Source organism: Molossus molossus, unplaced genomic scaffold (assembly GCF_014108415.1).
Source record: "Molossus molossus isolate mMolMol1 unplaced genomic scaffold, mMolMol1.p scaffold_m16_p_7, whole genome shotgun sequence".
In the NCBI taxonomy this organism is placed as follows: domain Eukaryota; kingdom Metazoa; phylum Chordata; class Mammalia; order Chiroptera; family Molossidae; genus Molossus; species Molossus molossus.
The window spans coordinates 107,677,230-107,687,957 of record NW_023425401.1 but is presented as its reverse complement, the minus strand read 5'-3'; the positions used below and the strand labels follow the sequence as shown (position 1 = coordinate 107,687,957).

The window sequence follows — 10,728 nt, the reverse complement described above, 5'->3', positions numbered from 1 at the left end:
AAAGTTTTTCTTAATTTTTTTCCTCATAGGATAAATGAGGATATTTAAAGTAAAATAAAGTTAAGGTAACCTTGATTGTAGAATCTGATATGACGATGAAATTGCCAAGCTTGGTCTACCAATTTTGATAGTTAAATAAATTTTTTAACTATCACATTTTATAATAAATTATTTTGTATAAAACAGATGGCTTTTCAGAGTATATTAACTTAATTTCTGCACACTACTTTATTTCTATAAAATATCAGTTCTTTTGCTAATTATCTGATTTACCTCTATAATAATTTGTAATACATGACCCTTTCTTTTCTCTGTTTAATAAAGGGGGAGAAAAAAAAGAATGCAAGCCTTCAGGCACTTATTGGGTGCCACGCACTACTCCAGGTGATGGATCATGTCATTGCCCAGATCAGTCTTTCCATGGCTATGGATTCAAGTGAGAAACTCTTGAAGCTATCCTTCCAGGCAGTGTAGTGAATAGTCCCAATGCACTTAGTGTTTTATCTCTGGTAGTTTTCTTATACCTTTCCCTATTGAACTCGACTGACCTTTTTACTGGTTTCCGGGAACTTCCACATGGCTTGTCTGTGCTATGTCTTTCTGAAATATCTTCCCCACCATTTTAGCATTTTAAGATGATGATTAGCCTGTTTGGGTCAAAACACCCTTCCCCCTCTCTTAACCAAACCAGACTGCTTATCTCTTGCTTAGAAAGCACATCTCTTGGGTTTTTTTCTCTCTCCTTCATTTTAAGCTCTATTTTACTCGTCTATGTGGTAGAGGTTAGAAAAAGGGTTTTGCACATAGTAGATAGAAAAATTTTTTTCTGAAATTAATTTAGGACCAGACCCCTGAAAATTTGAGAAGAGCTCTTCTTGAGCAGCAACTCAATAAATTATTTTTGAAACAGCACCTCCAACCCCTAAAGAAGAGCTTTCGAGATTCTATCAAGTGAATTTTGCATGACTCTACTGTGTATCACCCAGTGAACTTTGCCAACCTCTGTCAGGTACTATTATAAAATTTTAATTTATATCTTTAATGTAATGTTGATTAAAGTCAAAGAGCTTGAACTCTGATGATGGAAAAAATGAGCAGAAAATAATGGTTCTTCAAACGTATCTAAGAATGATAGTTATTCCTCAGCTGCAGTCATATGAGCTAAATTCATACATAATATATCAAGATGTCTCCAGTTAGTGTTTTTTTGTTTTTTATCCTCACCCAAGGACATTTTTCTATTTTTTGTAGAGTGGGAGGGAGGGATGGAGGGGGAGAGAGAGAGAAACATCGACGGTAAAGGGACACATCGAGTGGTTGCCACCCACACGACCCGGCTGGGGACAAACTGCAACCGAGGTACATGCCCTTAGCGGGAACCGAACCCAGGTCTCTCTGGACCACAGGCCGACGCTCTAACCACTCAGCCAAACTGGCCAGGGCTCCAGTGAGTTTTAAGGTGTCAAAAAGACCAATATTGCCCTGGCCGGTTTGGCTCAGCGGTTGGAGCATCGGCCTGCGGTACAGAGAGACCCGGGTTCGGTTCCCGCTGGGGGCACGTACCTCGGTTGCAGTTTGTCCCCGGCCCTGGTTGGTCGTGCAGGTGGCAGCCACTCGATGTGTCCCTTCACATCGATGTTTCTCTCTCTCTCCCTCTCTCTCCCTCCCGCTCTATCTGAACAAAAAATGGAAAAATGTCCTCAGGTGAGGATAAAAAAAAAAAAAAAGAAAAAAAAAAGACCAATATTTGTGACTCTCCATTTTAGTGCTTTGGTTTTTTTTCTAAAGGCCATTGAGGCCCAGCCAGTGTGGCTCAGTGATTGAGCATCGACCCATGCACCAGGATAGGTCTCCAGTTTAATTCCTGGTCAGAGCACATGCCCAGGTGATGGGTCCAATCCCCAGTGGGGGGCATGCAGGAGGTGGTCAGTTGATATTCTCTCTCATCAATGTTTCTCTTTCTCCCCCCCTTTCTTTCTCTCTAAAAATCAAGGGGGGGGGGGAGACTATTGAGAAGTGCTTTGTAAGCAAATCAAACATTTAAAAAAAATTGTTGATTTTCTTTAAACAGTGGAAAATTTCAATCATCATTAAACAGCTTTTATATGTTTTTGATGCCATAGCCTATAGTGAAATGTCACTGTATTTGTAGGTACATGAGTCCCTACCATGTGCTTACAAATAATAGAATTAACTATTTATTGAGAACCTATTCTGTATGTAATGAACATGGAAACATTTTACTTATGCAAGTTGTTGAAAAATCTTGCATTCTAATTATGTAAAAACAAATACCATATATTATTTGCTAAATGGGAAAAGTATTATTTGTCCTTCGAATATTGTAAAAGGGTCTATTAAGATGAACTTTATAATGTTTTAACAGTATGTATACTGGTCTATCATTAGGTGGCAAAAAGCTGCAGTGTGAGTAGCCTTATTTATAAAATTTTGATCTAAAAATTTTTTTTTTTTTGGTATGTGCCCCTAAGTGGGAACTGAACCCGGGACTCTCTGGTCCACAGGCCAATGCTCCAACCGCTGAGCCAAACCGGCCAGGGCTAAAATGTTTTTATATTTAAATTATTTACTAGCACAAGCAGAATTTGCAAAACTATTTAAACCGTAATTGTTACTATGAGATATGTTGTCAAGCAAGGTATTTATGTGTCAGAAAAGGTTGGGAAATACCCTTGTAGAGTAATCAGTAAGGATTTTTAAGTGGCAGAAATGTTGCTTCAAAAGGCCTAGAGAAAGGTAATGTTGAGTTACCTCACTTTGTCCCATAAATAGTAGTGCCTCTGGAGAATATTTGTCTGCCTGAATTACAGAGCTCAAGTTATGTCATAAAGAAGAAATTAAAAGAAAAAAAAATTATTTTTTATCACCATTTATCCCCTCCGGACCTTCTTCTACCTCCACCCACCCCATTCCCCCTGCAATCACCACACTGGTCCATGTCCATGGGTTAGTTTTTTGTCTTTTTTGCTCAAATCCTCCATCCCTCAACACCCTTCCTCGCTGCCCAGCCAGAACTGTCTTTCTTTCTCTGACTGGCTTACTTCACTTAGCATAATATTCTCCAGGTCAATCTAAGCTGTCTCAAAGGGTAAAATTTTCTTCCTTTTTACGGCAGAATAGTACTCTATTGTGTAAATGTACCACAACTTTTTTATCCACTCATCTATTGATGGAAAGGAAGACATTTTTAAAGGGTGACTTTCCACTGGCAGCTGGATACTTGCAAAGAACATAGTCTCTAGGCTAGGCTCTGCCATTAAGCTAGTTTTATTTCCCTGGCAAGTAGCTTTGTGGATGTCATGTTCATCACGTTCAAAGATGAAGATAAAGAAATAGAAGCTTGGTGAAGGTAAGTAACTTGTCCAGATTTTCACACAGTCTGTAGGGCCAAGGTCTCTTTAGGCTTTTGCTACCATGGCTGCTTGTTAGCGCAAATGCTGGATTGCGAGATGCTTGGTGTGTTACCCACTTAGAACTAATTCTCTGGAGAGTTTGAGAAATATTGGACTTGAGTTCGCATTACCATCACAGGAAATTGTGAGTCTCCCTAGCTGATATTTAATTGACCAATAAAACATCTAATGCTGATTATAAGCCTATTTTTTCTCTGCATTATAGGCATAATAGCACCTTAAAGCTTTTTAGGGCTATGATGGATCAGCCTAAACTAGCTTTGTAAACAGTCAAATTGGGATATTGTGTTATAGAGTAAATATATATTTGGACTTCATCTTGTTTCTGGCACAGAGCTCCTAAAACCCTTGGAATTTTCAAAGTGATAGTGATAAAAATCTTTTGATATTCATAACAAACCCTTTTCAACCATATCTAGGTTTATATTAATGAGATGGCTTTTGGAACTTAAGGATGGGGGCTGGTAGTCTGGAACCAAACTGATTGGGGTGGGAAAAACTACCACACGGTGACCAGAAGTGTCAGAAGTGAAATACTATTCGGATAGTATTGTGTAGACTTTGTCTTCATCTTGACACAAATCTAGATTGGGAAGTACATACTTTCTTTCTATAGAATTTACTCTCATAGATAAATTTTTACCATTTGTCTGGTGTCACTTGTCCACTAACAGCATGTAACTAAACAGCTGGCTATCCCATACATATTTTGTAGAAAAGAAAATTTCTTCAAACTATTTGTTGGGTGTCGCAGTCTTCACCTGTTAGAGCTATTCATATAAAGGGTGAGATACTCTCTTCTTGACCTAGAAAGAGACATTCTGTACTAGTGAAAATAACAGCTTGTAAATCTAGACTGCCAAACAAAATGTCATGTCTTTTCTAGGCCCCTAGTCAAGAAATCCTAAGAGGTAGGTGCTCATGCTAGCCCTCTCTTTTTCCTCCTTTCCCACATGAAAGAACTGGGACAGAAGTCTTTTTACCCTGCCTAAAGACCTTAGTCTGGAAATTGCAGGGAGGTAACTGCGGGGCTTATATAGCTGATTGTCTTTCTTATTTATTTATTTATTTTTTTATCCTCACCCGAGGACATTTTTTCATTTTTTTTTTTGTTCAGGTAGAGTGGGAGGGAGAGAGAGGAACAGAGAAAGAGAGAGAGAAACATCGATGTGAAAGGAACACATCGAGTGGCTGCCACCCGCACAACCGACCAGGGCCGGGGACAAACTGCAACCGAGGTACATGCCCTTAGTGGGAACCGAACCCGGGTCTCTCAGGACCGCAGGCCGACGCTCTAACCGCTGAGCCAAACTGGCCAGGGCTAGCTGATTTTCTTGTAGTTGGTAAATTCTTTACAGCATTTCCTTAGGTATTTGGAGACTTAAAAATGTATTTTCTCAGGGCTTATTTGTGACAAGTCGTTTTATTCTTTTTTTTTTTTTTTTATCCTCACCCGAGGACATTTTTCCATTTTTTGTACAGACAGAGTGGGAGGGAGAGAGAGGAAGAGAGAGAGAGGGAAACATCGATGTGAAAGGGACACATCGAGTGGCTGCCACCCGCACGACCAACCAGGGCCGGGGACAAACTGCAACCGAGGTACATGCCCTCAGCGGGAACCGAACCCGGGTCTCTCTGGACCGCAGGCTGACGCTCTAACCGCTGAGCCAAACCGGCCAGGGCTGACAAGTCGTTTTATAGGAATAAATTCAGTACACAATATATTTAGTAAACAAATACTGAAAAAATATCATTGATTATAAATAATACTTGAAGGGTTTGAAGTTTTCTAGTACCTCAGCAGTATAATATATATTTTTAATCCTTACCCAAGGACATTTTTCCACATTTTTATTCAGATAGAGTAGGAGAGAAAGAGAGGGAGAGAAGCATCGACGTGAAAGAGACACATCGAGTGGTTGCCACCCACACGACCCAACCAGGGCTGGGGACAAACTGCAACCGAGGTACGTGCCCTTAGCGGGAACCGAACCCGAGTCTCTCTGCACCGCAGGCCAACGCTCTAACCGCTGAGCCAAACTGGCCAGGGCTCAGCAGTATATTTTTGATAAACGCTAAGTAAAGGAAAATCTTGGAAGGCCTATAGCTCATAACTACCACTGTCCCCTTTACTTCTATGTTGTCCTGAAACGACCACTATTCTTAGCAAGAAAATGAACTTCAGGGCTGAGGTAAGCCAGAGAAATTTCTGAGGGGTCTCATTGAGGTTTCCATATGGAAACATGCTTACCTCCCTGTAACATCCACTAAACTCAAGTACTGAAACTACCAGATAACAAGTTGTAGGGGGCTTGGATTAGTAGTTTGAATCCATTTTTGATGATGTTATCAGAAAGAGGATTTTGTCTAATTCGGGGTTTGAATATAAGGTCAGTGTACAAGGCAAAAATAGTATTTTGGTAGAATTACCCGTGAAAAGTTCCTAGGAAGATGCCATATCATAAATAATTTCTCTTGAGGTCCAAAACCAGCCCATCTTTCCTCTAGTAATTTTAGAGGCGATGTTGAACCTCAGTTCTTGAGTTCAGCTAAGAAAGAATTCAGTGTCAAGAAAACTCGAGTGCAAGAGGAAGTTTATTCAGCAAGCAAAGAGAAAGTATACTCAAGGGGGCAGCTCAAAGACCTGTCCTTTCAGCTGGGAGGGGCTCACTACTTCCTTCTTTAAGCTGACCTATCCAAACCTGTCCTGTGACTCTTGTTCTTGTCCTTATATGGGAGTCCTTTGAGGCTATTCTCTGCCCCTTGTTCCTCCTCCAAGGGGGTCTAAAACCCTTGACTAATGACATGCTAGGGGAGAAAAAGTCGCCCTGGGGGCAAGGTCCTAGCTTATAATAGTTGTTTTCTCTAGTTTTGTCAATTGCTAGGCACCTGGAACTTTCTGCCCTGGTGACATTCTGTATCTGGGCTTTCATTCTTGCTCTACTCATGTCTGCCTACTTACTTACCTCCTGTATCATTTTCCCCTCAAGGGTTTTTGGCTCTGAATTCTCTAAGTAAAAGGGGTGAAAGGTCTCTTCTATAGCTACTTCCTGCTGAAGAGGGGCAGAATTTTCCTTTAGAGCCAAATGGTCTTTGCTCTCTGTCAGGGACAATGAGGCCTGGGCAGGGAAGGAGGTAGTTATGGTGTCTAAAGTCAGTGAGGTGAGCAGTATTCTCAGAGTACGAGTAGGACTTGCAACCTGCTGATTTGTCATTCTGTTTAAAGAGTTTGAGGTCTTGACTTGTAGGAGTAGTCTGGATGCTGAGTGGGTGTTGGGTTTTCTGGTTTGTAGAGTTTGACTCTGGTGTGGTGTATCCAGCTGACAATCCCAGGTACCTTGATGGCTGTAGGGGTGGAAAACAGTACAGGGAAAGACCCCTTCCAACATGGAATTAACCAGTCTTGAGGGGACCCATTCTTTCATGTTTTTATAAGTACTTAGTTCCCAGTAGGAAGGTTGTCCTTCTGGGTCATCTGCTGTAGGGAGTTTTTTTATTGCCATATTCCTGGCTGGCCCTTTGAACCTGTCTGAGGGAGATTATATATTCCTTTTAACACAAGGGATTCAGAATCGAATAGAAGATCTGAATATTGGAAAGGTTGTCCATATGGTATTTCATAAGGGCTTAATTTTAGAGAGGACCATGGAGAGCAATCTGTTCCCATACAAGAGCTATGGGGAGGGTTTCAGCCATGGAAGAGTTGTTTTCCTGGCTCAGTTTTCTAATGATGGACTTTAAAGTGAGATTAGTCTGCCTGGCTGGTGTGGCTCAATGATTGAGCGTTGACCCATGCACCAAGAGGTTGCCAGTTTGATTCCCGGTCAGGGCACATGCCCAGGTTGTGGACCAAATCCCCATGCTGGAAGTGGCCAGTCGATAATTCTCTCTCATTGATGTTTCTATCTCTCTTTCCCTCTCCTTCTCTCTCTAACAATCAATAAAGGGGGAAAAAAAATGAGATTAGCCTTTTCTACTTTTCTCAATGCTTGGAGCCTCCATAAGGAGCGGAGGTGGTACTGAATTCCTAGGGAGGCAGGTAGTTGTTGGGTGTCTTGGGACACAAAGGAGGGCCCATTGTCACTCTGTAGGGACTGTGATGGGCTGAGTCTGGGGATTAGTTCCTCAAGTAAGGCCTTTGCTACCTCTGAGGCCTTTTCAGTCCTAGTAGGATATGCTTCAATCCATCCAGTAAAAGTGTCAGTGAAACCAAAAGATATTTTAGACTCTTGTATTTTGTCCTCTGGGTGAAGTCTGGTTGCCAGTCTTCACATGTGTAGGTTCTTGACGTTGGACTTGAGGGGCTAGTGGAGGAGGTGTCCTCCCTTTGGGTTGTTAAATTGACAGGTAGAACAATGCATACAAATAGCTCAGACTGTCTTATGTAGGCCCTTCCTTGAAAAAAAGAATTGCACAACATGGAGAAGGAGTCACCCCTGAAGTGATGGCTTTCATGTAAAGATTTAAGTATTTTCCATTGGAATGCCTGGGGGAGGTTTAATTTGTTGTCGAGGGTATGCCATCTTTCCGTGTTAAGGGTATAATCTTGGGGTGCTGCCCATTCTTTCTCAGATTGGGTGTATTGGGGTCTGGGAAGGGAAGATGTGACCCCAGAGAAATAAAACCCCCTGTAAATAGGAGTTTTTTTTTTTCTTTTAGACAGGAAGGGAGAAGGAGAGAGAGATAGAAACGATGAGAGAGAACATCGATTAGCCGTCTCTTGCACGCCCCCCACTGGGGGTTGGGCATGTGCCCTGAAGGAGAATCGAACTGGCGAACCTCTGGTGCATAGGTCGTCGCTCCAGTGGGGCTAAAATAGGAGTTTTGAGTTGTAGCCTTTGCGGTCTTATCTGCTAAATAATTTCTCAGTGCTGTCTTGGAGTTGTTTTGTTGTGCCCTTTACATTGAACTACAACCACTTATGGTTTCATGATAGCTTCTAAAAGGGTTAGACTCTGAGGCCATATTTAATGAGGGTATCCCACACAGGAGTCTCATTTTCCTTCAAGTGGCAGCATGGCATGAGGATTAGAAAGGCTATCTGGAATTGGTATAGAGTGTTACCTGTTTCCTTGTCAAGAGCTAAAAAAATTTAGGGTGTCTTGGACATGCTCTTGGGCCTTCTCTGTGGGGTAGCAGATGAGTAGGTTATCTACATACTGGTTTAGGGATAGATCCTGGAGGTCACAGCTGAGAGCCTGACCAAATAAGAGGGGACTATCCTGGAATCCCTGGGGAAGAATTGTGTCCCCTTTCCCTCTGGGGTCCATTCAGAGGCAAGTAGTTATTGGGAATCTGGGTGTACTGGAATACAAAAGAATGCATCTTTTGGATCTGGAACTGAAACCCAGGTACTTTTGGGTGGAATTTGCCCTGGGATGGTATATGGGTTACGGATAATTGGGTGGAGTGGGATTATAGCTTTGTTTATTATTTGGAGATCTTGGACTAGCCTATAGTCACCGTTTGATATTCTTATGGCCAAAATAGGAATATTACAAGGGGGAATCGGCAAGACGTGAGGAGACTAGGTTGGAGGAGCCTATTAATAAGGGGTTCACGTCCTTTTCTTGCTTCTGGTCTCAGAGGGTATTTCATTTTTCTTTTTTATTTATTTATTTTTTTATCCTCACCCGAGGACATTTTTCCATTTTTTGTTCAGGTAGAGTGGGAGGGAGAGAGAGGAACAGAGAGAGAGAGAAACATCGATGTGAAAGGAACACATCGAGTGGCTGCCACCCGCACAACCGACCAGGGCCGGGGACAAACTGCAACCGAGGTACGTGCCCTTAGCCGGAACCGAACCCGGGTCTCACAGGACCGCAGGCCGACGCTCTAACCGTTGAGCCAAACCGGCCAGGGCGGTATTTCATTTTTCTTGAGTACTTGCTGGGGTTCTCTAGCAGTCTTAGCTTGTCCAGGTATTTTGTCTGCCCAGACTTCAGGGTTTACCTGTGAAATTAATTCTTTAGTTTGTTCTCTTCCTTAGAATTTTGAGGGTCCTGAGGTGAACAGAAAACTACAAAATTTGGTAAGGATTCTTTTCCCCCCGGAAAGTTAATTGAGCTCCTAGTTTTTCTAAAAGATTTTGACTTAGTAGAAGACTGAGACATTCAGGGATAAGTATAAATTGGTGAGAAAATAGGAGGCCCTCCCAGTGGCAGCAGATGGAGGTGTGAGCTGTTGGTGGGCTGGCTTACCATCCACACCTACTGTCAGGCAAGAGGCTGAAGAGCGATCCAGAGGAAGTTGTCAAGACTGAGAATGCAGCTCCCATATCAAGTAGAAAATCAAGTGTTAACTGTGACTTCCAAGGTTGCCCTGGTGGACTCCATCCCCATGATGCTGATGTTCATTCAGTCCAGGAGCTGGATGGTGCCTAAGACCCAATCAGTCTAGGGCTGTAATGGGGGGACAGGTCTGACCCAGGATCGCTGTGGTTCCTGGGCAGTCACTTCTCCAGTGCCGTTGCTCGTGGCAGAGCGGACAGGAGCTGGGAGGCTTACTGGAGGCTTACTCCTCTGGGGACACTTGTTCTTCCAGTGTCCAGATTTTTCACAGATTCGGCAGTTTCTGGGAGGAGGTCTCCTTCCGGGGCAACCTAGACCTGCTTGAACTGAGCAGCTGGATTGGAGTGTGTCTAATAACTGAGGCTGTCTCTAATAATACCTCGTCTTCCAGAGGAGTCTTCCCTCCTCTGGATCCTGGTTGTAGAATATGGATGAGGTTGCCTTGAGGAAGTCTGGGGTAGGGGTACAGGGTCCTAAGGAAAACTTTTGAAGTTTTCTCTGGATATTGGGTGTGGCTTGTGTTACAAATAGGTCTTGTAAGACTTGTTGGCCTGCCTCTGTGTCAAGATCTAAGTATGTTTAATGATGGCTTCCATTAATCTCTCTAGGAAGGTGGTGGGATTCTCCCGAGGGCCTTGGCTTATAGGTAATAGCTTTGTGTAATTAATTAGTTTAGATCAGCTCTGTTTCATTCCCCCTAGAAGGCATACTGAACAATGTTCTTTGTTTCAGGCTCCTTGCGGGGTGCAATAGTCCCATAAGGGATCATTGGCCAGTACAGCAATTGTCCCTATAGGGTATTAAGGGGGCAGCTGTCATATGTAAGCCATCCCCAAATTTAATTGCGGCCTCTACAATCTTGTCTCTTTCTTCTGTAGTTAAAGACTGATTAAGGATTATAGAGATAACCCTCCAGGTTAGATCAAAGCTTTGGATTAACACCCAGAACTTTTCATTGCCCCTGTCTGGATCTTTTGAGAATCTTCCTAGGTCCTGCTGAATCT

The 10,728-nt window shown here is 42.7% G+C and overlaps 1 protein-coding gene across 16 annotated transcripts in view; it reads left to right on the top strand.

The window, feature by feature from the left end:
* Positions 1 to 293: 293 nt before the first annotated feature.
* The window catches only part of EZH2 (enhancer of zeste 2 polycomb repressive complex 2 subunit), a 58,828-nt gene continuing 48,393 nt past the window's right edge, over positions 294 to 10,728 (top strand). For 3 of the 16 annotated variants that reach the window (XM_036246390.1, XM_036246389.1, XM_036246388.1), the window contains exons 1-2: positions 294 to 436; positions 911 to 1,009. The gene's annotated coding sequence lies outside the window, so the exon portion shown is untranslated. Of the gene's footprint in view, positions 437 to 841; positions 1,010 to 3,307; positions 3,371 to 9,423; positions 9,466 to 10,728 lie in introns of all 16 variants that reach the window. The other 13 variants (XM_036246403.1, XM_036246386.1, XM_036246392.1 and 10 more) reach the window with 12 other exon arrangements.